The sequence below is a fragment of the Dromiciops gliroides genome, chromosome 4 (genome assembly GCF_019393635.1).
Source record: "Dromiciops gliroides isolate mDroGli1 chromosome 4, mDroGli1.pri, whole genome shotgun sequence".
NCBI lineage: Eukaryota > Metazoa > Chordata > Mammalia > Microbiotheria > Microbiotheriidae > Dromiciops > Dromiciops gliroides.
Window position 1 is genome coordinate 20605869 of NC_057864.1, and position 27400 is coordinate 20633268.

The 27400-nt window shown below is 42.9% G+C and overlaps 1 protein-coding gene across 5 annotated transcripts in view; it reads left to right on the forward strand.

Annotated features, from left to right (window-relative positions):
• The first annotated feature begins 24827 nt into the window (after positions 1 to 24827).
• The window catches only part of DAB1 (DAB adaptor protein 1), a 1311411-nt gene continuing 1308838 nt past the window's right edge, over positions 24828 to 27400 (forward strand). For 3 of the 5 annotated variants that reach the window (XM_043963028.1, XM_043963033.1, XM_043963030.1), the window contains exon 1: positions 24829 to 25163. The gene's annotated coding sequence lies outside the window, so the exon portion shown is untranslated. Of the gene's footprint in view, positions 25164 to 27400 lie in introns of all 5 variants that reach the window. The other 2 variants (XM_043963034.1, XM_043963032.1) reach the window with 2 other exon arrangements.

The window sequence follows — 27400 nt, forward strand, 5'->3', positions numbered from 1 at the left end:
TCATGATGCTTGAAAGAACCTTGGAGATAATCTAATTTCTCCTTTTTCCCTTCATGAGATTTAGAAGTGAAAGAGTTCTTAGAAATAATCTAAATGAAACCCATCATTTTACAGAGGAGGAAACTGACACGCCAAAAGAGTCACATAGCTAGTAAGTAGCAAGAGGCTATATTTAAACTCTGGTCCACTATTTAGTTTCCTTTAGTGAGTAACTGAGGTAGCTAGGGTGGCAAAGTGGACACAACACCAGGCCTGGAGTCAGGAAGCCTCATCTTCCTGAGTTCAAATCTGGCCTCAAACACTTACTAGTTGTGTAACCGTGGGCAAGTCACTTAACCATGTTTGCCTCAGTTTCCTCCTGTGTAAAATGAGCTGGAGAAGTAAATGGCAAACTGCTCTAGTATTGGCCAAGGAAACTCCAAATCGGATCATGAAGAGTCAGATACAACCGAAAAACAACAACACAGGTGCTAGCTTCCCTAGGTTGATTATCTCTAATTTGTAAACAGTAGTTTGAGTGTTATCACTCCCATTAAACCTTAAGCTCCTTAAGGGCAGCAACGGTCTTTGACTTTCTTTGTATCCTCATCACTTAGCACAACGCCTGAAACATAGTAAATATTTAATAAATGCTCATTGATTGACTGACTGACAGACATCAAGTCTGATGCTACTTTTCTTGTGCTCCATATCTCGCCAACACTGCAATTCTTCACAAACTCTCAGAGCTAGGAGGGACCTCCTCAGTATTGTTTGATCCAGTCCATAGCTGACCAAGAATCCCCTTGATTTCATCTTCAGGGGCCATCTTGTTTCTGCTTGAAGATTGCCAGTGGTGGGGGTGGGATGGCACACACTGTCTTCCCAGGACAGCCCGCCCCTCCCCCTTTTGAATGCATTAGTAATTGGGAAGTTTTCCTTTGAATCAAGCCCCAGTCTGCTGTTTTGCAACATTCACAGTTGTGTCCTCTGAGGCCAAGGAGAACAAGTCTGAGCCTTTCCTATGTGTCAGCATCTTCAAGTACTTAGAGATAGTTATTAGGTCCCATCTCTTCCTTCTTCATATGAAAATAAGTCAGTGTACTTACCCGTCACTCAGCATAAATCAGAGCTAAACATCTGAATGCATTCTGTGAGCATCCTTAAAGTGAGAACTTTTAATGAGCATTTAGGATATGGTCTTATTTCTGTAATAGGGACAAAGTTGCAGGCACTTACATGAGCCATTCATCACTTTCATCATCTCTCAAGATGTTCCTCGATGAGTGTGACTCCAATGAAGCCTCAGAGAGCCTTTAGTAAGGAATCCTTTAGTAAGAAATGAGGGCTCAGTTTATAGTTGGCTCCTAGGGTAAAAGAGAGAGGAGCAGAAGAGCCAGATTCATCCTTTCTTTCTCGTCTTCTGTCTTCTCACCTTCCAGGGTTATATCCCTCACTAAGGAGATCATCCAACCTGCCAACCAGAGCTGAGAGAGGTGAACAGATGCTGAGAAGGGAGGAAGTGGGGATGTGTTTGTTCAGGTGTGTACAATGCATGAGACTAGTATGGAGCTCAAATATTGAATCACAATTCTTCAGGCATCTTTGTACCTAAATCATAGCCCTGTCAAACCTACATTGGATATGTACTAATTAATGTTTCCCTGCTTCTCTACTGGAGTCTCTATGGTGTGTGTGTGTGTGTGTGTGTGTGTGTGTGTGTGTGTGTGTGTGTGTGTGAGTGAGAGAGAGAGAGAGAGAGAGAGAGAGAGAGAGAGAGAGAGAGAGAATTAGAATTAAAACAGACTAAGAGAAGATGTGAGGGAAAATGTTATAGGCCAAATTATAAAGACAAAGAAAGTGAGGGGTTATGGAAATCGGGGGAAGGGAAGATGGAGAGACATGGAGAAAGGTAAGGGGAAAGTGAGAACAGTGACAGAGGCAAGGATGGATAGAAATGGGGAGAGAAAGATAGAGAAAGAAAGAAGACATGGAGGGAGACAAAGGAAGGGGGTGATGAAGGAAGAGGAAGGAAAGACACAAATTAATTGAGCAAAATTGAGACAGAGATGGAGGAAGAAAATGAGAGCAATGAGGGCAGAGAGAGGCATAGAAAGAAAGGAAGAAGAGAGAGACAGAAGAAGAGAGTGAGAGAAGGAGAAATGGAGGGATAGGATGAGGAAGAGAAAGAGAAATCATATAAACCAGAATGATCAAAAATAAGCATTTGTCAATGTCATATTCCATCATTGTTCTCCATGTGCATCTTCTGGATGAGGGAGGCGGGCACAAGTTATTAGACAAATGTGAATAATTTATGAGAAAATTACCTTCAGCAAATGAAGCTAATACTTTTTCATTATCTCACCAAGCCGGAAACTCATCACCTGATCAAATCAGATTGGTGATATTAAGTCAAAGCTGATATGACATTTAGCAGTGGTCCTCCCTCTCAATGTTCCCTCTATTGAAAATGTTATTTTTTGGGGGGGGTGATGTTGGAGGTTGGAGCAATATTCACCTTCCGCCCCTGCTTGAGGAAACTGTTTCTCTCTCTTTCTTGGACATGTAGAAATTGACCAACAATTTTGATTAGGGGAGCCTATAAAAGAACGGGAAGCAGACCGTGCGTGTAATTGTACCCGTGGGGATGTACAACTTAGTACACTGTCAGCAGAAAAGGAAGTTAGAAACTAAGTATAACATTATTCCTTCAGGGTGAGTGTGAGGGAAAACTGGAAAGAATTTGGGAGCATGGGTGGGGGGCCAAAAGAAGGGGTTGGAAATACTTAATTTACAGATATTTAGAAACTCATCTACCTAGAGGATGAACTTTGGTCATCAACACCGCCTTTTCTCTCCTTTCCCAACCTTTAAAGTACTTTGTAAGTAAACATCCTTTCCAGGTGAATCACCACAAACCTTCATATATTGAATAACTATAAGTAGTGAAACATCAGTTTATCTAATGAATATGTGGGCAATTGAGTGAACTACAAGGTTAATAATATGTCAGCAGGATTGAGAGGTAGCGAACAACGCCATTGTGACTGGACTATGTTAAGAGAGTTCAGGCTTCCCAGAATCAGGTGGCAATAGTCTTCCTGTACTTTGTCTTGGTCATACAACATCTGGAAAATTGTGTCCCCATATATGCCATCCCATATATTTACAGAAGTAAGTGACTAATCTCCCTATTACTGAAAGTGTTGACGTAGTGCCTGAATGAATAGTCAGAGATGTTATGGAGCAGATTCCTTCATTTCTTGGGAGATTGGATAAAAAGACTCCCATTAGCATAGTTATTATCAGAGAAGTAGTGAACATATCTTGTGGTGGAGCTGAGAGTTGGTGGCTGGTGCAGCATTGAATAAGTATTGCATAATGGAGCCCCAATGAGTGGTGCTCTCATTGTACTGATTCACAAATGGTTGAATTATCCAGGATATTTAAGGAGGAAGATTATTTACTTATCTATCTATCTATCCATTCATTCATTCATTTATCTATATATCTATCTATTATCTATCTATATATCCATTCATTCATTCATTTACTTATTTATTTTTTTTTGAGGAAGATTATTTAACAGTGCTCTTGGACTACTGGTCTGGCCCATTTTGTGCCTTTTCTGGGCCTTGGGTTTTCACAGAATGAGAGTAAGACAGGGTAAGCAAATATCTTGACTCTGAAATAAGAGAAAAAAATTGAGCAAAAAAAAAATTTTTTTTTTTACTAATGTGACAATGTCTTTGTGTCTCTTAGTATACTGACTGACAGGAAGCATCTGGAAGGTAGGCAGGCAGGTAGGAGTGTATATATTTTTATGTTCCTTTTTTTGGGTATTGGAAATCTTGAGACAGCCTTTACCATTAGTCCCATGTTTCAAGAGGTTAGTATCTTAGTAAGGGGTGGCTCTGTCATGACAAGACCTAGGCAGAGTTTCATATGCCCTTTAGATACTGTGCTTGTCTTAAGACTCTTATTCATATTAGGGCCTCCTTGGGGAAGGACAGTCCAGACATAATAGTTTTGCTGGCATGGGATAGAAAGTAATCCTCCTGTAGCTCCTAGGCTTTTGAGGGCATGCACATTCAGGTATTTTACACTGATTCAATAAGGACAGTGAATATCTAAGATTATTCATGTCACAGTGACTGTGTTGCTAGTTCTCTTCCTAAACATACTAGAACAGTGGTGTCAAACTCAGATAAAAGCAGGACTACTAACCCATATATAAAGACCCCTGAGGGTGAATATTGACTTAGAAAACCACACAGTGACATTATCTAAGGTCTATTGTATTTTTCTTTATTTTGTTAAACATTTTCCAGTGGCATTTAAATCTGCTTTAGCCCTCATTAGTGTTGTAGGCTTGCAGCCCACATGGGAATTGTGTCTGTGTCTGTGTATGTGTGTGGGGGGTGTTTGACACCTCTGCATTAGAAGGACACTGCCAGTCTTTGAGTAGCAATGGGAGCCAATGCTGACCTTCCTTGGCCAAATGAACTGGCCTCATACCTTTCCATTCGATTTGTCAGTAAGCATTTACTAAGTGCCTACTATGTGCCAGATACTGTGTTAGACAATAAATACAAAAACCAAAGCAAAGCAGTCTTGTAGAAATAATATGTACAGAGGTAAGTAAAGCAAAAAATGTATATACTAAAAAATAAATCCGAGACAATTTCAGGGTAGAGGAGTGTTAACAATTTGGGTGATGAGTAAAAGCTTTAAATAGAAGGTAGAATATTTAGTTAGCACTTTTGATGGGTGAGATTAGGAGGGATTCCCAAGGATTGGGTAGCTCTATTGCTAGAATAGGAGACCCTGAACCTTATGGAGCAATTGGCAAAATTCCTGGCCCTGGGGACATACTACATCAGAAGTGGTATGCAGCTATAGTCATGTTGAGACTGTAATGGGGTTGTGGGAGGGAGGAAGCACTCATTAACACACATTAATTAGTTCCATCAGCTGACATGCATGGTAGCTTGGGAATAGGAGGTACAGGTTTCAGGTAGGGCTGAGTGAGGACTCAAATTAGACGTCTCAGGGCATCCTGTTTAGAAGTTGGGTGGTTTTAGCTTATATAACCATGTAACCAAAGTACTAGAAGTCAGTAAAAGAGAGATGGAATCAAGGACTGAAAGAATATATCAAGTCATTAGAGAGTTCATGAAGATGGGAGTCAGCCCAGGGTTGAAGTCCCCCAAAGAGTGGCTGTTTTGGACTTATCATGATCAGTAAGGGAATGCTGATATGGCAACCTATCCAACTGAGGCCTTCTATAGTCAAAGAATGCATTATTTCATGGAGCAGCTGTATTATAGCACAGTAGTCTTAAAACCAGATTTTGGTAAAGTGAATTTTGCTTTCTTCTTGGCTTCCTTCAGAGAATTATTTATGTGTTCTCTGAATCCTTCTAACAGTTACAGGCTAGCTCCCAGTGGACTGAGTCATATGGGGGTGGAGGAAAGAACACTGGGCTTAGAGCCAGACAGCCATAGTTCAAGCCTCAGTTCTACCTCTCACTAGATATATGACCATGGGCAAGTTAGTAGCCATCTCTGGGCCTCAGTTTTCTCCTTAAGATAGAAGAGGTTGGACTAGTCTCACAGTATTCTGGCCTAGTTTAATCATATATGTAGTGATATAGTCAGTTCTTAATGGCATATTCCTTTCAGGAGGAATACAAGATAGAGGATGATGAAGTACTTGGAGTTTATGCCAGGTGAGCATTAGCTAAGGGAACTGAAAACAATTAAAATGAAGAAAAGAAGATGGTGGGACTGTGATAACTGTATTCAGGATTCAGAGACCTGTCACATGGGAAAAGGAGCAGACATATTTTGCTTAGCATTGGGCAGAAATAGGAGAAATTAGTGGAAGTTAAAAAGAGGCATAGAAGGTTGAGGTAAAGAAAAACTTCCCAACAATGAGAGCTACACAGAAATTAGAGTCTACCTTGGGTGGTAATGTGGGGGGGGCAGTAAACTCTGGGTGATCATTTTCTCTGGGGGGCAGTTCTTTTCAGGTATGGATTTGACTGTATGGCCTCTGAAGCCCCCTCCAACCACAACGAATTTTTTTTATGAGGGAACACAGTAAGATGAAGACAAAACCAGACCATGTTGGATTTATAGCATGGTCTAACTCTGGGATCATCCTTGTCCTAAAACTCCACTACTTTCTTCCACTCTCCAAACCATAGAAAAATTCCCCATGGACTCTACATTAAAAAGTCTGCTATGAAGGAGCACAGTATGGTTATCAGATTGGGATATGACAAAATCCCACCAACTTTCCTAATCAAAAAGGTATTCTTTTGGGGGTGGCTAGGTGGCGCAGTGGATAAAGCACCAGCCCTGGATTCAGGAGTACCTGGGTTCAAATCCGGTCTCAGACACTTGACACTTACTAGCTGTATGACCCTGGGCAAGTCACTTAACCCCCATTGCCCCGCAAAAAGGTATTCTTTTGAATATAAAGAACAGCAGGGATTTTGCATCTTGCTTGCAACTATGAGGTAGCAGTCAATACAAATGAGAGACAGTCTTGTCTATTGTGAAGAGAGAGACTGAGACTGCACTGAGAGTTAAAAAAAAACTGGCTTCTACTTCCAAAGCATTACTACTTACTGTGTAACCTTTAGTGAGTCACTTAATTTCTCTGTTACTTAGTTTTTGCCTTTATAAAATAGGAGAGGCATTGAACAATGTGAATACTAGGAACTCTTCCATCTCTAAAATTCTATGATCCTATGAGAGGTTAACTTTTTTTCCCCTTCTTTTGTTGATATACCAACAGAGTCTAGTAGAAGATATATGTCAGAACTAGGTGATATCCTTTGTCACATATACAGGGACTTAGATTTTTTTTTTGATAGAGGGAAGTAGAGAAAAGGTCACCAGCTTCATTGGCTATGGCCAGGTCTTTTAAACTTCCTTCCTTCCTTCCTTCCTTCCTTCCTTCCTTCCTTCCTTCCTTCCTTCCTTCCTTCCTTCCTTCCTTCTGTAACAATAATTTAACTGTTTGATCTGAGAAATTATAACTGGCTTTCTAATCTGTAACTTTGTCTTCCCCACTAAGCAAATCTCTGTAAAATTTTAGCTAGCTAGCTGGCTAGCTGTCTGTGGGGCTATAGGCTGTTAGCTGCCCATGCCAGTCTTTAAGGGCTATTTAAAAAAATTCCCCAACTACTTGTTCCAGACTGATAAGAAAACGATTAGGAAGCCTCTTTTCAATTGCACAAAAACAGGGTTTATTGATAAGAATAAACTTAGAGATAAGAACAAAACCAAACAGAATATACTACCTGACTGTATTTAACTTTCTCACCTGCCGCTGTGAAATCTCCCTTTTCTCTCACCTCCTTTCTCCATAGTGTCCCCCTTGCATCTCCTTTCTCAGTCCCCTGCAACTGCCATTCTTTCCTTCTCTGCCCCCTCTTTTACTACTCCTGCTCCTGAATATAAAACCCTTATCTCTCAGGAACCACCAGCTGGCCCCCAAGCCAATTTGTTGGCACCCCCAGGGCCTTCCTATGGCTAAAAATAGACTCTTGTGCTATAAGCTAAACAGAAAGAACCCTCCTCCTATGGTGAAGAAATCTCATGACCAAAGACTTGTAAATGGCAATAGCAGTTTGGTAGAGATGGTTGGATCAATTTACAACTCTACCAACAGTGCAGTGTTGTCCCAGTTTTCCCACATCCCCGCCAACATTTATCATTTTTCCTTTTTTGTCATATTAGCCAATCTGATTGATATGATGTAGTACCTTAGAGTTGTTCCAATTTGCATTTCTTATTCAATAGTGATTTAGAGCATTTTTTCATATGATTGTAGATAACTTTGATTCCTTTGTCTGAAAGCTGCCTCTTCATATCCTTTGACCATTTGTCAGTTGGAAAATGACTTGTATTCTCATAAATTTGACTCATTTCTATATGTATTTGAGAAATGAGGCCTTTATCAAAAATATTGTTGAAAAATTCCCTCTTTTCTGCTTTTCCTTTAATTTTGCATTGATTTTGTTTGTGCAAAAACTTTTAAATTTTACACAATTTAAATTATCTTTTTAATATTTCATAATGCTCTCTATATCTTGTTTGGTCCAAAATTCTTCCCTATTCCATAGATCTAACAGATAAACTATTCCATGCTCTTACAATTTATTTATGTTATCACCCTTAATGTGTAAATCATGTACCCATTTTGACCTTATCTTGGTATAGGGTGTGAGATGTTGGTCTTTATCTAGTTTCTGCCATGTTGTTTTCTAGTTTTCTCAGAAGTTTTTGTGAAATAGTGAGTTTTTGTTTCAAAAGCTTGGATCTTTGGGTTTATCATTACTATTGTCATTTACTATAATGCATTGTGTAACTAATCTATTCCACTGATCCACCACTCTCTTTCTTAGGCAGTACTAGATTGTTTTTAATAATCATCTCTTTATAATACAGTTTGAGATCTGGTAAGACTAGACCATTTTCCTTCACATTTTAAAAAATGCATTCTCTTGATATCCTTGACCTCTTGTTCTTTTAGATGAATTTTGTTATTAGTTTTTCTACCTCTATAAAATAATCTTTTGGTAGTTTGGTTGGTATGGTGCTAAATAAATAGATTAATTTAGGTAAAATTAATATATTTATTTTTAGGTAAAAATGAATAGATTAATTTAGGTAAAAGTAATATTCTTATTTTATTGACTTAGCCAGCCCATTTTCAATGAATATCTTCCCAATTGTTTACATCTGATTTTATTTGTGTGAAAAGTGTTTTGTAATTGTGTTCATATAGTTCCTGGGTTTGTCTTGGTAGGTAAACTCTGTAGTATTTTATATTACATACAGTTATTTTAAATGTAATTTTTCTCTTTGTTTCTTCCTGTTAGACATTGTTGGTAGTACATAGAAATGCTGGTGATTTATGTGGGCTTATTTTGTATCCTGAAACTTTGCTAAACTTGTAAATCATTTCCACTAGTTTTTTAGTTGATTCTCTAGGATTGTCTAAGTATAACACTATATGCAAAGAGTGATAGTTTTGTTTCCTCATTGCCTATTCTAATTCCCAATGGTGCTTTATGACCATGCTATGAATCATGGACCACAAAAACTGTGAAGGATTAAAAACTTGTGGTTGATTCAATGCAGAGATGCATAGTAAATGGATTAAAATAATCATAGGCTATTACCAGTGAGGAATTACATTTAAGAAGTGGCATAATGAACATTATGAGTGAGATATGTGATAGAAAAGATGGTGGTCTGGCTAGGTTCTCAGTTCCTATTTAGCCCTTAGAGATTTACAATATATACTTTGTATATATTACCTTATTTGAGCCCCACAGTAACTGTGTAGGTAGAAGATAAAATGATGACGACCAATTTACAGATGCAAAAACTGAGGTCCAGAGATATTAAAACAATCTGTGCAGTATCACACAGCTGGTAATGCCTGGGGCAGAATTCCATTTCAGTTCTTCCTGATTCTAACTCTGTTGAGTCATTTTCAGTCATGTTGACTCTGCATGACCCCTTTTGGGGTTTTCTTGGCAAGATAGAAGTGTGGTTTGCCATTTCCAGATCACTTTACAGATGAAGAATTAAGGCTAACTGGGTTAAGTGACTTGCCCAGGGTCACATAGCTAGTGTTTGTTTTAGGTCAGATTTGTGATCACTGAAGAGGAATTTTCTTGACTCCAGGGCCAGCACTCTATCCATTGTGTCATATAGAGGTCCAATTTTAACTCTAGCACTAATCCTTATAACACAATATACACATTGATCCAAAGAGAGTGCTCAGCACATTTGTGAGAATAGCAGAGTATTGATGGAAGCAAATGTACAAGAGTTGTACCAGAGCAGAAGGTATGAGTCTATTGTAATCTGCACCAAAAATTACCCATATTAATGAAATCATGGATCCATTTCAATTTTATAGTTATCCAAGCATGCACTAATACTCTATTTCCTTGAGTAACATCTGGTCACCCACCAATCAATCCAATCTTCATCTTATTGTCAGGAGGAAGGAGAAATATATGCCTGGGGAAGCCAAGAAAAGATTCCCTTTCCACCAAGTCTGCTAAGCAAGCTATCCTGGCACTGTAGGCAGGGGCTACCCATAGAAGCCCAATTGGAGTTCCTGCAGTTTTTTTTTTTCATTTTTTCATCACGAGTGCTTACAATTGATGTTTACATCTCATTCACCATGAACTGACCCATGAAACATCCAACATTGCTCTTGGCCTAGTGAGTTTAGCATGGTGTCAGTGAGAAATGTACTGGTCTTGGAGTCTCAGCTTTGTTATGAATTTACCATATGACCTTGGGCAAGTCACTTGATCTCGTGGTGCCTCAGTATCCACATCTGTAAAGTAGAGCTAATAATGCTTTTGATTTGTATCTCACTACCTGGTTCATGATAAATTAAAGAATCAATGGATTTTTTATAGCTTTTTGAAAGCTAAGTTGAGACTCCAAGGTTACTGTGGATTCCAGTAATCTATAACACTCTTCTCTATTCTAAAGTGAGATATTTCTTTATATTGAACCACTTCACCTGTATGTGAAAAGGCATATAAATATAAGAATGTGGTTAGCCCTGTGTTCCATTTATTACAGAGTTTGTCTCTCTGTCTCTTTCTCCCCCCTCTCTGTCTCTATCATTCTGAATGACAGAGGCATTAGTGGATATTTTATGGGAAGAACTAGTTGTCTGATAGTCACCTCAAAAGGTTAGGGATTTTCCTTTACCCACAATATCCATGTAACTTTTGTTTATAGTCTGTAATGGATCTGTCACCACTGATTTATCTAAACCTTCCTTGAGTTGACTTATATTTTTAACTTGTGGCCTATTTGGTTCTCAGTTCCCTCCCTAGTGATACTGTAAAGACCTTCCTAATGATTGGAGCTGTTCAATAATAGTTTGGGTTCTCTTGCTCAAAAGGTAGTGAATACCCCATCGCTTGAAGTCGTCAATCAAAGGCTGAATGAGGTCTTCAAAGGGAGGTTATAACAAGGATTTTGGCTTTGTGCAGTCATTGGAGTAGGTGATATTCAAAGTCACATCCAAATTTGTGATTCTAGAATTTTAGAAATCTTATTTGGATTCTAATTCAGGACCATGGCCAGCAAAAACCTAGTTGTCTTTCCCTTTACACAATTAATTTTTTTGGATCATATACATCATATGATAAGAATTCTCAGGTCACTCTTCATCCCCTCAGTCTTCATCATTCATATTTTAAACATAGTATAACACAGACTGTCAAGTGATATTATTTCTTAAAGCTTCTCCAATTTTCCCATCATCTTTCTCATTATGAAAGGCAATGGTCATTGTTTCCATGTAAGTGCCTGCCTGCAAAGAGTCTCAAAGCATTTTCAGCAAAAGGGAGACAGTCTGGCACAATGATTAGGGAACTGGCCTAGCAGCAAGATCAGTGGGTGAGTTACATATTTTAGAGCTAAAAGGCATCTTAGTGATCACCTGGCTCAAGCTCCTCATTCTAAAGATGAAGAAACTGAGCACAAGTGGGTTGTTCATGGTATGACATCTAGTAAATAGCCAGGACGAGATCTGAATCTAGATCATATCATTCTAAGTCCAATGTAAGTCACAGTGAACTAAGAGTTCTAAGACCCAGGTTCCCATATCAGATGACCCTCTGAATAGCTTTGCAGCCTTGAAAGAGCCAGCTACTTCACCCTTCAGACATATAGACTTGACTTCCCTTCCCTTGACTTCCCTTGACTTCCCTTGACTTCCCTTCCCTTGACTTCCCTTCCCTTCCCTTGCCTTGACTTCCCTTGACTTCCCTTCCCTTGACTTCCCTTGACTTCCCTTCCCTTGACTTCCCTTCCCTTCCCTTGACTTCCCTTCCCTTGACTTCCCTTCCCTTCCCTTCCCTTCCCTTCCCTTCCCTTCCCTTCCCTTCCCTTGACTTCCCTTCCCTTCCCTTGACTTCCCTTCCCTTGACTTCCCTTGACTTCCCTTCCCTTCCCTTCCCTTCCCTTCCCTTCCCTTCCCTTCCCTTCCCTTCCCTTCCCTTCCCTTCCCTTCCCTTCCCTTCCCTTCCCTTCCCTTCCCTTCCCTTCCCTTCCCTTCCCTTCCCTTCCCTTCCCTTCCCTTCCCTTCCCTTCCCTTCCCTTCCCTTGACTTCCCTTCCCTTCCCTTCCCTTCCCTTCCCTTCCCTTCCCTTCCCTTCCCTTCCCTTCCCTTCCCTTCCCTTGACTTCCCTTCCCTTCCCTTGACTTCCCTTCCCTTGACTTCCCTTGACTTCCCTTCCCTTCCCTTCCCTTCCCTTCCCTTCCCTTCCCTTCCCTTCCCTTCCCTTCCCTTCCCTTCCCTTCCCTTCCCTTCCCTTCCCTTCCCTTCCCTTCCCTTCCCTTCCCTTCCCTTCCCTTCCCTTCCCTTCCCTTCCCTTCCCTTCCCTTCCCTTCCCTTCCCTTCCCTTCCCTTCCCTTCCCTTCCCTTCCCTTCCCTTCCCTTCCCTTCCCTTCCCTTCCCTTCCCTTCCCTTCCCTTCCCTTCCCTTCCCTTCCCTTCCCTTCCCTTCCCTTCCCTTCCCTTCCCTTCCCTTCCCTTCCCTTCCTTTCCCTTCCCTTCCCTTCCCTAGGCCAGGCCAAGGAATTTGGACTTTATCCTATAGACATCGGACATTTGGCATAGGGGAGTCATGTGACCAGAACTATACATTAGGAAGATAGATTAGACAATCTATTCAAGATAGATGGTTTGGAGAGGGGGAGGGGGCTAGAGGCAGAGAGACCACAACAGAAAATTATTACAGTATCTCAGGTAGGTGACAATAAACCTTCATCACTAAGCCAGCACCTTAGTTTTTTCCCTTAGTGTTAAACTCTGGAAAGAAGAGGAAAAATAGCTCAAATTATCACTTAATATTAAGAAAAAGCCTCCATGGAAAGGCAGGGTGGAAAAAGCTCTGCTAACTAGGCTAGGTGGTTCTCTAGAAGACAAGGAAGAAGTTCCTGTGATGGCCACTGATGCTTCTTATAGTGTCACTAAGCTCACCAAGCAGATACTCCTGTGTGAGCGGGAGATAAAAACTGAACATGTAGAGAAAAGGGCTATGAGATAGAAATGCTCCCCCTATTACTCAGTATTGTTAAAAGAGCAATAGACATGGGGTCAGGAGACAGATTCTAGAACAACTGTGCAACAGTTAGCTGTGACTTTGTCCATCATTTCCTCTTTATAAGACCCATTTGCCTCATTTCAAATGGATATTTGCCTTGTGAAATGCAGGGGTTGGACTAACTGATTCATGGAATTCCTTATAGCTCTGAAAGTCTAAACCTGACATTCCAACATTCTAGGTTCTAACATTACACTGCCATAACATCCAATGTTTAATGTTCTATGTAATAAAATCCTTTCAGGTTCTAACATTCTATGTTCTAAGTTCTAGCCTTATGTGCTATAAGGTTTCTTCTCACTCTAATATTTTCTATTCTAAGGTCTCTCCTAACTCTAACATTTTATATTTTATTTTCTAATACTACATGTTCTGAAGTTCCATCAAGCTCTAATATTCTACATTCAGTGACTTAATATTCTATGTTCTATGAGTCTTTCCATTTCTCAAAATTTATAATTAATGTTTTTCATATTTGGATGCTGACTCTTCTGCCGATTTAATATCTTACATTTGTTATCTTAAATTTTTAACATTCATTTAAAAAATTTTTGAGTTCCAAATTTTCTCCTTTCCTCTAGCCCCTTTCACGCCCATTGAGAAGGCAAGCATATATAATGATACTCATTATACATATGAAGTCATGCAAAACAATACCTTACATTTGGTTAACACTTTATCCATTTCTGAGTGCATTCCCATAAATTATCTCTTTTGTTGTAACACATGTTAGAGAGGTATGATAGGTGATTCGGTTACCTTTTCACAAAAGAAGAAACTGAAACCTAGAGAGGGTTGATTCTCGACTTAAAGAAGGTCCCATAGCCTCTCTCTCCTCCAGCTGAAGCAGATCTCTCCCTTGAATGAATCCTGTTTGCACTTAGAGTCAGAAATGTATTGCCTAGCACTTAAAATTTCTCTAACTGTTGCATGTGTTAATTTTGTCTCTCTAATTGGATTGTCATCTCTGGAAAGTGCAAAAAGACTGTATTTTTTATTTCGAAAAAATTATCACAGGCCTCAGCACAATACTAGGCACAAAAAAGGAAATCCATAGAAATATTTATGGAGTGAGTGGGAGGAGGAAGAAGAGATATAGTGAGAGTCAGAAAAAGAAAGAAAACAGAAATAAGTAGAGGGAGCCAGAAAAGAAGAAAGAGAAAAGAGATCTACTTCTACCTGTCAATATTAAGATCTTTCCTTATTTGTGGAGATGATGGAATCACAGGGTAGTGTATATCACTATACCCACTTAATACCAAATCCTTTCAACACCTGGGTTTTTCACTGTGCACAGGTATGCAAAAATCATAGTGTATTGGAACTGATAGAAAAAAAGCCTCTTTAATATGGAATGTTAGAGATGAAAGGGACATTAGAAGAATTAGAGGTGGGAGGGACTTGAAACAAAGAATGTCCACACTAGAAGGGACTTTAGAATATAGAATGTTAGAAAATAGAATATTTTCTAAAAGTTGATTTTATTGCTATATTTCATATTTATATTGACTAGATTTCCCCCTGCACTCCGCCCTTTCTCCATCCCAGAGAGCCTTCTCATAACAAAGAATCTTTTTTAAACAAAAAGAGGAAAAAAAGGAAAATGCAGCAAAACTGACAAATGCATCAAAAAATGACCTTTTCTGCAATGTTCCATGCCTGTGGAGCATCTCCCCCCACAAAAGATTTAGGGGAAGTATGTTCGCACAATTCTTCTTTGGGGATATGTTTATTCTTTATAATTTTGCTGTATTTTTCAATTATTTTGTGCTTGTTTAGAACAGAGAATATTAAAGCTGAAAAGACTTCAGGACATAAAATGTCAGAACTGGGAGGGATCTTAGAACATAGGATAGAGGATCGTTCCTAAAATTTTAGGATGTGACCTTGAATATCATCTGCTCCATTGCTTGCCCAAAGCTTAAATCCTGTCTGCCTCCCTTTGAAGACATCACCCACCCTCCAAATCAAGGTTCCTGGGATGGGTACTCATCGAGCAAGGCAACCCAATATATTATTGAATAGCTCTGATAGGAAGGTCTTTATTGCACCACCAGAGAAGACGCTGAGAAGCAAATAGCCCCACAGGTTAGAGCTTAGAAACATCAAATGTTAGAGCTGAGAGGAGTCTTAGATCACCCAGGCTAACAGCCTCATTTAAAGACGTGGAGGCAGAGCCTGGGTGCAAGGGCTATTCTGCTCATCACCAGACTGTATGACTACCATCCCCCATCAAGGAAGCAGGGAAGTCAGGAGCTGCTTCAATGAAAAGCCTCCCTCCCTTACCAGTGGAAACAGAGATGTGCCCTCTTGAGATAAGGGCACTCCATCTTTTCCTTTTTGGAAGGTGAGGTTTTTCTGGCTCCAGACACAGTGAGTGGGGTTGGGGGTTGAAATCTTCAGGCCTAGAACTAAGGAACTGATGGGCTTAGAATGTTACCCTAAATTCTATTTCCTTTTTATTCTGGGGGCTGTTGTGGTGAGATGGAGCTGTCCCTTGAAAATATCTTTGCCCGTTGCTTTGAATGGATTTTCTTTCTCATTAATTTCCTCTTACTGAGCTGGTGAAACAGATTGTGCTGAACAACTGAGCAATACTGAGGCAAAAATAAACAGAAGTGGTCCTCCGTGCCCCCCGCTTCTCTGTTGTTTAGAGCAGCCCGCCACAGCCTGTACAGCTGACAGACATGGGTTCTCCTTCCTACCCAATCCTCACTCAATTCAGGAAGTGCTTGGGCAGGGCTGCTGAAGTCCATGCCATCTTGGGAAGCCCTAATGTCCTTCTATCTCTTTCTTCCTGTTTGTCAAGAAACAGGGGGGCAGCACCCCCATTCCAAGTGACAGAACAAGCTGAGAAAACAATCCATAGGTCTTTTTTTGATACCTTTGTTGATTACCTTAGGCAAGTTACTTAAGGTTCATTGGCCTCAGTTTCCTGATCTGTAAAATGAAGGAGTTAGACTAGTTGGCCTCCCTCCAGGGCCCCTCCAACTCTAAATCTATGTTCCCATGAGCCTATAAAAATGGGGGGTGGGAAATCCTCTCCTTAGGATCGGTAATTTCTCACAGAGAAAGCCCATGGACCAGTCGATGGCCACATTGTATAGTAGAAGGAACAATGGGATTGGACAGCATCACAGCCTCAGTCTCTACAGCATTCTGGACAAAAAAGGAGGAACACTGGATAAGGCATCATAGATTTCTATGCTCATGATACAGTGGAAATAACACTGATTCTCAAATCATAGGCCCAGGGTTCAAACCCGAGCTTTTTTACATGGTACCTGTGTGACTTTAGACATGTTCTTTAACCTTTTTCTGGCATCAGTTTCCTCATTTGTAAAATGAAAGGGTTGGACTATGGGACTTCTGAGGTTTCTCATGACACTAAATCTATGATCTAGTCTCTTTTCTCCCATTCATTTTACAGAAGAGGAAATTGAGGCTCAGATAGTTACCATGACTTGCCCAAGGTCACATAGGTAATAACTGTCTGGGTTAAGATGACATCTCATGTTCTGTGATGCCAGATCAGGTGCTCTTCCCAAGCCCAAACCATTCTTTATTCTGCTGAGTTCCAAGCCCCAGCAGAGCTTCAGATCTAGAGTTCACTGTGTATAGGCAGGATATATTTCAGGGCATACACATGAAAAACTAGTTGTAAACCTTCAAATGCTACATAAATGCTGGGTATCATGAGTAGCCACTATTTATCTTCACCCAAAGCTATATGAATTATTTGAAGTCATCAAACTTCTCTTGCTTCATAAAGTCAGAAGACTTTGCTTAAGATCCTGGGTATGCCACTTACTGGCAATGTGTACTGCAATAGAAAGGGCATTAGTTCAGTTTGAGACTCAGGCTTATTAGCTTTTCCACCTTCACTTCACCTATTTGGGATCAGCTCAGCTCAGTTGTTAACCAACAATTGTTGATCAACCAATGGGCAGGGAAGCCCATAAGCCCTGGAAATAGAACCATCCCTCAGATCACCAGCCCTGCTTCCAGCCTGGATCCTGTAGCCATCATCCAGAGGAGTCATTTCTGTGGAGGAGCCCAACATCTCCATCACCTGCTGCCAATGGGGTAGTCCAGCAGAAACATTAAGGCACCTCATAGAAGAGACAGGAGGTAGTAAGTGCCAAGTCAGGTGAACTACTGACTCCAGTTTGACCAAGACTTTCCTCTCAGACCCTGACTGAGATAATCCAGGATCCTAAGCCCCTCCCCCACACCACAGGCTCTACTTCCAGCTTGGAGCTCCACACCTGGAGCCCTTATTCAGGGAATATTTGTCTCTGTCTTTCTCTTTCTCTGCTCTCCCCTCTTTCATCAAGGTAACAATTCCTTCCATGTGTTTCTTTTGGTTCTTAGGGCCCGAGCTCATACCCCTATGATTTCATTTATGGTCAGACACTTCCTGCCTTCCAGTGTAAGGTAATGATCTACTTTCTGGGCATTGGAGGAGAAGGTTCCATTTCTGGTTTCTTTCTGAGGTCTAGAATTGTTAAAGACTACCAAGACTGTTTGCAAAGTATATATGTGCCCAGCTCTGCCCAAATAATAATAATAATAATAAACAACTCAGGTTTATATCTACCTTTGATCCTCTGACACCTCTGGTCTTTATTGTATGGCCCTAGTGAAACTATAAAACTTCTCCAACTTTTTGTTTCCCCATCTGGAAAATGGGTATGCTAATAGTTGTAGTAACCATCCCCCCACATAGTAGAGTTCTGTCTCTAACAGACTGAAACTGTGTTGCAGAGAAGGTGCCATTGTAGGGATTTCTCCATACCATTCAGGTCACAGGTCACAGGTCACAGGTCCAGTTCTTATCTTTGTGTCTATCTATTTCACAGGGCTTTTTCTTTTTTCCTTTTTCCTGATTCAACCTCTGACTCCATTGGTATGACAACTTCAAGTGAGAAAATTCTCTCTATCAAAGTCGATCAGGACTTTCTATGCAACTTATATGTAGCCTTAGAGAGTTGCCTGGGATGCTAAGACATTAAGTGACTTACCCAGGGTCACAGAGCCAATGTGTTTCAGAGGCAGGATTTGAACCTGGTTGTTCCTGACTCCCATAATGGTTCTAATTTCTCGATTTCTCTATATACATATACATACATATATACATAAACACACATGTATGTATACACACACATAAACACATATAGACATACAGACACATGTAAATACCTATACACACATACACACATACACACATATGTATTTTTTCCCCCATGAAACTTGGAAGGAAGTTTAGAGATCTTGCACTTTAATCCTTTAATTTTGCAGATAAGGAAGTAGAGTCCCAGTGAAACAGTGACTTCCCCAAGATCTCTGATGGAGTACCTAGTAGACTCAGACCTTGAAGTCAGATCCTGGCCTTCAAATACCAGGATATTCTGCTAAATCGACTCTTTAATGTAGACAATCACTGTGGACACTGATTCCAAGATATCAAGACATTTCCTTACTAATTGTTTTTTTTTCTGTTTAATTGTTACTTGAGGTATTTAATTTCTCCTAGCCTTACTTTGCCTCATCTGTAAAATATGTGGAATAACCCTTGAGGCCTTACTGTAGGGACATGTTATGAGGATCCCCTAAGATAATGTTTTGCAAAGTGTTGGGATGATTGCTATTAAGTCAGGTTCTCTGATGTGCATCCCATCTCTCTAGTCTTGGAGGCTTTCCTGGGAGAGTAAGATAGAAATAAGACTGAATGAGAGGGAGAGAGAGGGCAATATGGTAGCAGTGATGGGGATATGCCCTCCAGGAAGACTAAGGATCAGAGGAAACCAGCTGAGAGAGCATGAATGGTTTAGTATTAACTCACTGATGCCACTGGAAAAACACTCACCTCCAGATGAAGGCTCAGTCCCATCAGGCTGATGTACAATGCACAGTAGATGGGTCACAAACTGTTTAGGGGGAGTGGTGGGAGTGGAGACCATAGAGTTAGAAGGGGCCTTAGTGGCCCATCTGATCCTGCCCCTACCTGAGAAAGATCCCCGTCTGCTACGAAAGATCACTCTGCCTCTGGCTGAAACTCTCCAACGGGAAGAATCCATTGGCTCCAAAGGCAGCACATTCAAGTGGGAAGCACTTTGAAACCTGGTAAGGTTCCTATTCCAGCAGGATGGTTGCTAGTGATGCAGACACCTGTGTGTCTCTTAGTGGAGGAGTAGCTTTAGTCCTGTTGCTAAGGGAAAAAGGTCTGTGGGTTTTCTTGTCTCTTGCTTTCCTTAGTCTCTCTCTCTCTCTCTCTCTCTCTCTCTCTCTCTCTCTCTCTCTCTCTCTCTCTCTCTCTCTCTCTCTCTCTCCCTTCTCTCTCCTCTCTCCTCTCTCCCTCTTCTCTCCTCTCTCCCTTCTTCCCTCTTTCTTCTCATCCCTCTCTCCCTCCTTCCTTGACTCCCTCTTTCTCTCTCCCTCCCCTCTCATAACTCTCCTTGATTTTTCCTTTCCCCTACATTCACATCTCCTCAGCCATCCAGGGGATGGTGCTGTGGCCCCTCCGGAACACAACAAGGCCACCAGATGGGGTGAGGGATTGACCAGGCCTTCCTTCTGTAAAAAACAAAAACCCCAAATGCAGCAACAGTGAAAAACATAAACACACAGGCCTCATCAGGAGGATGGAGAGGGAATATATATTCAAGGATCTGGCACTGGGAACACAAGCCTCTCCCTGGGGATGCTGGGGGCACTATTAGATGGATTTAACAAATCAGATGCGCCAAGTCCTCACCCATATGTGCCAACATTGGCATTGCCTTAGGGAGAAAAATCTCCATCTGTTCTGCTGGCCCAGTGACCACCAAGCCCCCTGGCACTGATGGCCCTCTTCCTCCTAATAGGGAGGGAGGGATGGTCTGGAATGACCTCCTTTGACTGTGGTTCATGGAATCTGCCATTCTCTTCAAGGCTCAGCTTGCAGAGCCCCACCCCCACAAGAGTTTTCTTGATTTCCCCATGAGCTCTACCTCCATTTCCCCAAACACTTTGTCTATATTATGTCTTGACTTATATGGACATTTGTTATTTCCCTCACAGGAGAGGTAAACTCCTCAAGGGTAGGGACTATTCATTTCTGTCTTTGTAAACCTAACACAGTGCCAGGCACATTGTAAGGGCTAAATAAAATGCTGTGGATTGTCTTTGTAACCCTAGTGCCTAACACATTGTTTACATATAATGACTGGGTGGCTGGAACATAGTAGGTGATTGATAAATGTTTGTTTATTGATTGATCTTTCTCATAATAGCTTCCGATTGGGAATGGAGGAGGGTGCAAATAGTGATCTTGAGAAGATGAAAAGTGGGATAGAGGAAGGCAGGCTGGTTTGGAGAAAAGGTGATCTCTGTTCAAATCTAGGCATGGACATTTACTGGCACTGTGACTCAGGCAACTTTCAAAGATTCGAAGTTAACAAAGAGATTAAACTATTGGCACTGGTAGATCAAATTTCCTTAGAAGCTCCAGACACTGATGAAATCACTGGTCTAGACAGCTGCTCCAAAAAGCATGATTGTATACCACATGAGAATCACTTGGAGGAATTAGGGATGTTTATCCTGGGTAAGACAATATTCAGGGGAGATATGACTGATTTGTTAAAGAGGAAGCAAGGTCATATGGGGGGCTAGAGTGCTGCACTTGGAGTCAGGAAGCCCTGAATTCAAATCCTGTCTCAGACATGCACTAGCTGTGTGACCCTCTCTTTCTGCCTCACTTTTCTCTGAAAACTTAGATACTAACAGCAACCAACTCTCAGTTTTAAATGAAATTATATCTATAAAGTGCTTTGCAAACCTTTAGATGCTATGTAAATGTTATCTGTTGTTGTTGTCCTCTCAAAGAGGACCATGACAGATGTTATGACTTGCCATCAATTGGATTTAAGTGAGGGGAGGACTGCGCAAAGTCACCAGCCTCACTCTTTCCTCCAGAACAATCTAGGTCTAGTGGCAAGATATCTATATATCTATATCTATATCTATAGATAGATAGATATATACACATTTATAATACATATATACATATCGGAATGACTAGAGATGGCCCTGGATGTTTGAGGCAATTGGGGTTAAGTGACTTGCCCAGGGTCACACAGCTAGTAAGTGTCAGAGGTGAGACTTGAACTCAGGTCCTCACAACCTCAGGCCAGTGTTCTATCCACTGCGCCACTTGGCTGTCCCAAATGTTAGCTATTACTATTTGAAAGATTGCAATTGGATGAAGAGTTGGGCTTGTTCCACTTGTCTCTGGAGGCTGGAGTTGGGAGCAAAAGGTGGAAGTGGCCAAGAGGCCAGTTGAGGCCTCACAATGAGAGCTGCCCCAAAGTGGAAGGGGCTGCCTTGAAAGGGGCTGGGTTTCTTCTCCTTGGAGATCCTCCAGCAGATGTGGATATCCCACCTCTGGAGCATGTTACAGTGTGGACCCGATGCCTCAGTGTGGAAGAGCCTGGACCTGATGCCTCTCCTGCCATCCAAGTCTCCATTTTGTGATCATATCAATTAAACTTCTTTTCTAGATCACACAACCATGGTCCAGAGCTGCTTGTGACCATGTAGCCTTTAATCATCTGAGCAGAGATTCCAAACTAAGGATTTTCTGATTTCAAGGGTTTCTGCTTTTTAGCTCTTTCTGCTATTCTGTGACATCTTGTTAACGATGTCTCAGGTTCATTTCAACAACCATGTTTTCTGTGCCTCTTTTGCTTCAGACACTCAGACACTGGGGATACAAGGATTAGAAAACAGTGTTTCTGGCCCCATGGAGCTTATGGTATACCACAGGTTCAGCGTGTCCCTCTTGGGATTTACCATCAATACTGGGGTGTGGGGGAGATCAAGGTGAGCAGTTGCCGCTCTTATGTTGATGCCAGGACTCTGCCTAGCAAAAACTGTTGATAATAAAATGAGGAATCTATAAGTGAGCATGGATATTAACCATCTTCCAGTGAGTTTTTCTGCTTTGTCCTCAGCAATGACACAAGCACACACTTACCCTAGCAATGCTTTTCTTTCCCAGACTCCTCCATTTCCCTGGAAATATTGACCAGGTGCAAAGCCAACTTTCCATCAACCACACATGTTTGCTCAATAGACTTCAGTTTCAATATCTTGGCTGAGGTTCTTCCCACCTCTAACATCCTCTCTCCTAAAATTTAGCCATTTTGTCTTCCACAATCTATCATGTGATGTTTGAAGAGACATCATAGCATAGTAGTTAGAATGCTAGACTTGGCATCAGGGAGACCTGGACTCAAATCTGGTTTCTGACATTTAACTACATGTGTGACCCCAGTCAAGTAATAATTTCTATCATTCTCATTTTCCTCGACCATAAAATGAGCACAATAACAGGAACTACCTCTCGGGATTGTGCTGAGGATGGAACGAGAAGAGTTTGGAACTATGGTTCATTGGTTTAAGGAACTCCCTGAATGAGGGAACTCCCTCTCTGTATGCAGATTGACTGGTTCTCTGAAATTTATAGTCTTCCAGTCACGGAACTGTTAAGTCTGTAAGTCAATTTGTGTAGGCATACAAATACAAGCAGAAAAAAGATAGTCCCTACCCTTGAGAAGCTCATGTTGTAATGAGGGAAGGCAACATATAAAAGGAAGCTGAAGAGATATGGAGGATGAAGGTACCTAATACCATAGCATGTAGAGAAAGTTGGGTTCAAAGCCTGGAGAGGAACAAACACCTAGCTGGCTTGGGTTCCCTTCTTAAATAGAGGTTCTAGTAGGAGACACCCACTCAGAATGATAGTCAGTAGGGCAGAAGGTAGAGCTAATGTGTGAATTCTTGGGTTGAAGTAATTTGCCAAGATGAAAAGAATCAAGGGGTATTGCAAAAGTCAAGAGTGATCTTTATTAAGCAAACAGGGTTTTCATTTATAAACAGGCATATGTTATGATAGAGAAAGTATGGAGTTCATCCTGGAGAGAAATAAGATATTAGAGAGGTTAAGTCACTTGCCCAGGGTTACACAGCATTGTTTCATAGATGGGGCCTGAACCCAAGTCTTCTCACATTGAAGACCATCTCTCTATCCACTAAATCATTCTTTGCAAACCTTAAAATCTGATATGAATGAGCTATTATACCTATGGTAAGGTGGCATCTAGCACTGATGCTTTATATTTTATGTTATAACATTCTCTGTTCTAGATCCCCTTCCAGATCAAACTAAAATTCTTGTGAATCTAATCAGCCAAGAGATGTTTGAGCATCTACCATGTTTAAAGCCATGTTATCTGTACTGAGGCAGAATGCAAAATGTTAAGAATACAAAGTCTTTTTTCTTCTTTCTTTTGGTGGGGCAATGGGGGTTAAGTGACTTGCCCAGGGTCACACAGCTAGTAAGTGTCAAGTGTCTGAGGCCGGTTTTGAACTCAGGTACTCCTGAATCCAGGGCCCGTGCTTTATCCACTGCGCCACCTAGCTGCCCCAGGAATACAAAGTCTTTAATAAGCTTTCCTATCTATCAGTGGACGGAGCTCTTGGCATAGTATTAGGAAAACCTAAAATCCAGCCTTTAGACACTAGCTGTGTGACCCTGGGCAAGTCACTTAACCCTGTTTGCCTCAATTTCCTCATCTATAAAATGAGTTGGAGAAGGAAATGACAAACTGCTCTGGTATTTCTGCCAAGAAAACCCCAAATGGGGTCAGAAAGAGTCAGACAGGACTGAATACCAGCAGTCAGCTGGAATTGCTCTTTCTGAACTGAGTTATGGATCTTATGTCATAACATTTTATACTCTTTTTTTTCCCCAGTCAGGTTGACTAGGAATCATAGGGTTATCAACCTCTCACATTACACGTGAGGACATTGAGGATTGGTGAGATTGTGATTTCTGGAAACTCTCTGAGGGGAAGAACTTGTTCTTTCTTTTTGTATTTATATTCTCAGGCTTAGCACGAAGCTGGGCAATCACTTAGTATGTACTTGTTGACTTGCCTTGACTTGTCCAGCGTCACACAGCTAGTAAGCCTCTAGGGGAGAGTTGAAACCCAGCAATTCTGACTTTCAGTCCGTTGCTATAAACATGGGAGGGTAATCGTTGTAGAGAAGTATGAGTTAGATCCAGAAGGGCCTCAGAGCCCACCTGATCTCATTTTAAAGATGATGAAACTGGGGCTCAGGTAAATTAAATGACTCCCGCAGGTAGTAAACATTAGAGGCCACATTTCAGCTCTCAGTCAGCGCTATCTGCCCTGTAGGTGGGGACTGCTAGGGGAATCTCCTTTGCTGACATCTGGAGAACCTCTGGGACTTTTAGTAAAGCTCTTCCCCCACTTATACTTCCACGGGGCCTCAGCTCACAGGGGCCAAAGCCTCCTTCAGGGGCTGTGGGTCTCAGAACTCCCCACGTGTCAGGTATTTCTCCCATCGTCCGCGTGCCCACCTGGCTCTCCGAGCAGCAGCTGCTTCCTGCCTCGCCCCTGCTTCTCAGGCAAGCCTGGGGTGGGTCTGCTCCTTACGGGGAGCGCGCCCAGCCAGGGAGCCCACGTCTTGCGCCAGCTGGCTGACGAAATGCCGAGGGGCTCCCCTATTCGGGGGAATGCGGTAGTGATGTATACCGAATGAAAGATGTGGCCTGCGGAGCTCGGGAGCTGTGTCTCCTCGGCTGCTGCTGCCGCTGCTGCTGCTGCCACTGCTTCAGCTGCCTCTGAGTAGCTGTAGCTGTAACCCAAGCTGCTGCTCTCGGGGAGGGAAGAGCAGAAACTGTTGAGGATATTCTGGGCTCACACTCCGTGCCCAAGTCTCCCTTCTGGAGGGACCAGCGTGCCGCCCGGCGGACTCCCAGCCAGGGGAGAGGGGCAACAGAGAGACCCCTAGACACCATCCAGAACCCCAGCCCAGCATGAACTGAGCGTCTGGGGGGATTGGAAAGAGCTGGACAGTCCCTCCCTCCCTCCCGCCCCTGCAACAAGAGGATGAGTGGAGTGAGGCTGGAGCAGCGAGCGCAGTGCCGGCTGAAGGTAGGAGGGCGGAGGTGGGAAGCGGGCCGGATTTAGGGGCTGAGGGCTGGGAGCTTGGGGCAGCCTGGCGGGGGGGTGACGTGCCCCTTCCCCAGAGTCCCCTTCCTCACATCTCCCCCACCCCCTTCCTTCCGCGATGGCCAAGCGGGGTATTCCCCTTGCCCCATCTGGATTCTGGGCACCTCTGCTCTCCCAGGCTGCCTGGCAAAGGCTTCTCGGGCAAAGGCTTCAGAAGCGGAGATGGGTGGGTGGAGGCGGCCAAGAAAAAAGCGAGAGAGCGAGGGGGTGGTGGTGGTGGTGGTGGTGGTGGAGGGGAGCGGGGACAGCCCCCCCCCTTCCAGGCTGGCGTCCGCAGCCTAGGGAGGGATGGGGGCAGCGCTCCATTGCTGGCCCGAGCGCCAGTCACTCAGGGGCAGGGGGTGGGCGCTGGGGGAGATGCTTGGCTGCGGCACTTGAAGGTAAAGTTTTGTTGGCCACTCCGAAGGCTGTCAGCAAACCCGACTGCTGGCCCCGGAGCCCCTCTCGGCCAGGCCAAGTTCGTTGTTGCTCAGAGCTGCCTGTCCTAGGCAGGCGAAGCTGAGAATCGGGGCTTGGATCGGCTTTGGTCTTGACGCGGTGGTGGGGGGAGCGCCAGGGAGACAGCCCCTGAGTCCCACGGCAGGGGGAGCGGGAGAAAGCTCCCTGATCTGTCTGGAGAAGCCCTGGCAGTGTGACCACCGGGAGCCGAACCTTTCCAGGGCCTGAGGAGAGCAGCTTTCCCGGGGTTTAAGCTTCGCCTGGGGGGAAATCAAGGCACGACTCAGTCATTCTCCCAGCGCTCTGATCCTAGACTCTAGCCAGCCCCATCCCCTCCTTCCCGAGGTGAACATGCGGGCAGAGAAAGCTGCAGCCAGAGCTGCCTGCCTGCCTGCAGGGAACTCTTCCCCATTCCCCCCTCTGAAATGCGGTCTTCAAGCGTATCCCCACCCCTCAGTCTATATCTTGATGCCTCCTAGGAAATTAGATGATTAATCAATTAGGTTAGTGGCCAATTAGGCGTAACCTTGCAGGGAAAGCGTTATGCATTGACTTCATGAGATTTGACTAGAGGGTTGGTTGGGTGGGCACCCGAATTTTCTAAGCTGTCACTGAGGGGGATCTGGTCAGTGCTTTCCAGGAGCCTTTGAAGGGGGGTAGTTTGGGATGGAGGGGAGAAGAGTGGATTAATTATCTCTGACGAAATGATTCCTTTGGATTAAACATCACTGTGGGGTTGCAAAGACTGGGCTGAAAATCGAGGGGAGGCTTGGCAGAGTTGTGCCATATTCAGTCCCCCTAATTCCCTCCCCGGCCATGCCTCAGAAGCTCTGTTGCCTTGCAGAGGACCCCCTTCCTCGAAAGGCTGCTGGCGGGAGAATGGGGAATGCACCTGCTTTCCTGCCCCAGAAGCCTTGGGGGTGGGGATGGGACGGGACCCGGCTCTATTTTGGAGTCGATCTCATTAGAAACAGCACTTGCGGAAGGGTGCAAATGCAGCCAGATGCGTTTCCAGCCCCCCGAAGTTGGGTGCCTGAGCTGGGCATTTATTTATTTATTTATATTGCCGGAGAGGAGAGCCCTAGCACTGCAGTATTACAATCCAGCCATATTAAAGAGGTCTTCCCAGCAAAAGAACCCTCAGAACACTGCAGCTCCAGCTCGGGCTCCACCAGACTCCACTGGTTAAGGAAGCCAGGCAAGGAACACAACAGGGGCTTGGAAACACCCAGGCCCCTCTCCGGAGACACACTGGAAATGGCTTTTATTTATTTATTTTTATCTGTTCTTTCCTATCACTGTGGAAACGCAGATTTCTGCTCACATGGCAAAATGCCCACAGCTCCCCGTTGAAGTGCAGTTGTTTTATTTTTTGCAACAGGTCCTCCATGTAGGTCTTCTTCCAGCAGCTTCAAGCCCATTCTGGTTCTCAATTTCCTCATCTTCAAAAGAAGAGGTGGGTGGGCTTGAAGATTTCTAAGCCTTTCTTCCTGGCTGAAGATTCCACAGGTTCTAGGTTCCTGAGGTTCTCTTCATTTCTCAGTTCAGCAGGAAGTGGTGCCTGGGAATGAATGGCTCTGGTCTGACAGCATCTGACTCTTCCCTCACTGATACAAGGAGTCTGGCTTCAATGGATTGGGGGTGGGGATGGCTTGGACTTGTGAGCAAATAGAATTTGTCCAGTCCCATGACTCACAGCTCAGCCCTGCTGAGCATAGGCT